At 37.6% G+C, this 1,230-nt stretch overlaps 1 protein-coding gene across 1 annotated transcript in view; it reads left to right on the top strand.

Moving 5' to 3' along the window:
* Positions 1–1,230, top strand: part of AK9 (adenylate kinase 9) — a 233,855-nt gene that overhangs the window by 207,703 nt on the left and 24,922 nt on the right. The window lies entirely within an intron of this gene.

Below are 1,230 nucleotides of genomic sequence, written 5' to 3' on the forward strand. Positions count from 1 at the left end.
TTTAAATTTTCTTCTATTTTTTAAATTTTATTTCATTATTTTTTGTGTGTACCGTCAAATCAGATCTGACTGATACAGGAGATTATTCCTCCTTCTCCAGCAGAGCATCTGGTGGATTTGAGCCGTGTACCTCTGAGATTGCAGTGCAGCTTCTTGCCACTAGGCCACCAGAGCTCGCCGGGTTCTTGTTTTTTAAAAGCAAATTCTCTAACAGCAGATTGACTGTAGCTTTCAAGATCCCATGAGAGAAAAAAAAAGACTGCATGAGAATAACAGAAACAGTGATTGGTCACACAATAAGAATTCAAAACAAAAAGACAAATACACACAAGAGATTTCAATATAAGAAGGAAAAACCAATAGTATTTAATGACCTTGACTAGAATGTGATGAGAGAGATAATATGAAGGACTAAATGGCTACCAGTATCAATAAAGGGAGTCTTATGTTCCAAATCTTTAGATGAAAAGTTTGGTTTTCCTGTTCAAAATATTCAACATGATAAAAGAGATTGGAGTTGGGCAGGGAGAAAAGTGCAACAATGAATGAATGGAAATCCAAAGTCTCTGTAAATGTTCATTAAAGGTAATAAAAAAGAATATATAAAGAATTATAAAATCTGTAAAAATTATTTGCATAGTCAGATAACTTATATTTATGAACTAATTTCACAAAGATTGCTATGAAGGAATTGGCAAAAAACAAGGCTCCAGGAGTTGACAGCATACCAACTGATTTATTTCAACAAAGAGATGCTGCCCTGGATGTGCTAAGTTGTGCCAGGAAATCTGGAGGACAGCCAGCTGGCCAAATGACTGGAAGAGATCGATATTTGTTCCCATTCCAAAGAAAGGTGACCCAACAGAGTGTGGAAATTATCGAACAATATTATTGATACCACATGCAATCAAGATTCTGCTGGAAATGATCCCAAAATGTTTGGAACAATATGTCAACAGAGAACTGCCAGATGTGCAGGCTGGACTTAGAAGAGGACATGGTACTACGGATACGATAGCTAATGTAAGATGGATCTTGGCAGAGAGCAAGAATACCAGAAGAATGGCTATCTGTGCTTCAGTGACTATGCCTTTTGACTGTGTGGATCACAACAAGCTGTGGCTGACTCTGAGAAGAATGGGAATCCCAGAACATTTGATTGTGCTGATGTGAAACCTATACTTGGACCAAGAGGTAGCAGTCAGAACAGAGCAAGGAGACACTACATGG

Source organism: Elephantulus edwardii, unplaced genomic scaffold, assembly GCF_000299155.1.
Source record: "Elephantulus edwardii isolate Elephantulus edwardi_28Jun2011 unplaced genomic scaffold, EleEdw1.0 scaffold00013, whole genome shotgun sequence".
NCBI lineage: Eukaryota > Metazoa > Chordata > Mammalia > Macroscelidea > Macroscelididae > Elephantulus > Elephantulus edwardii.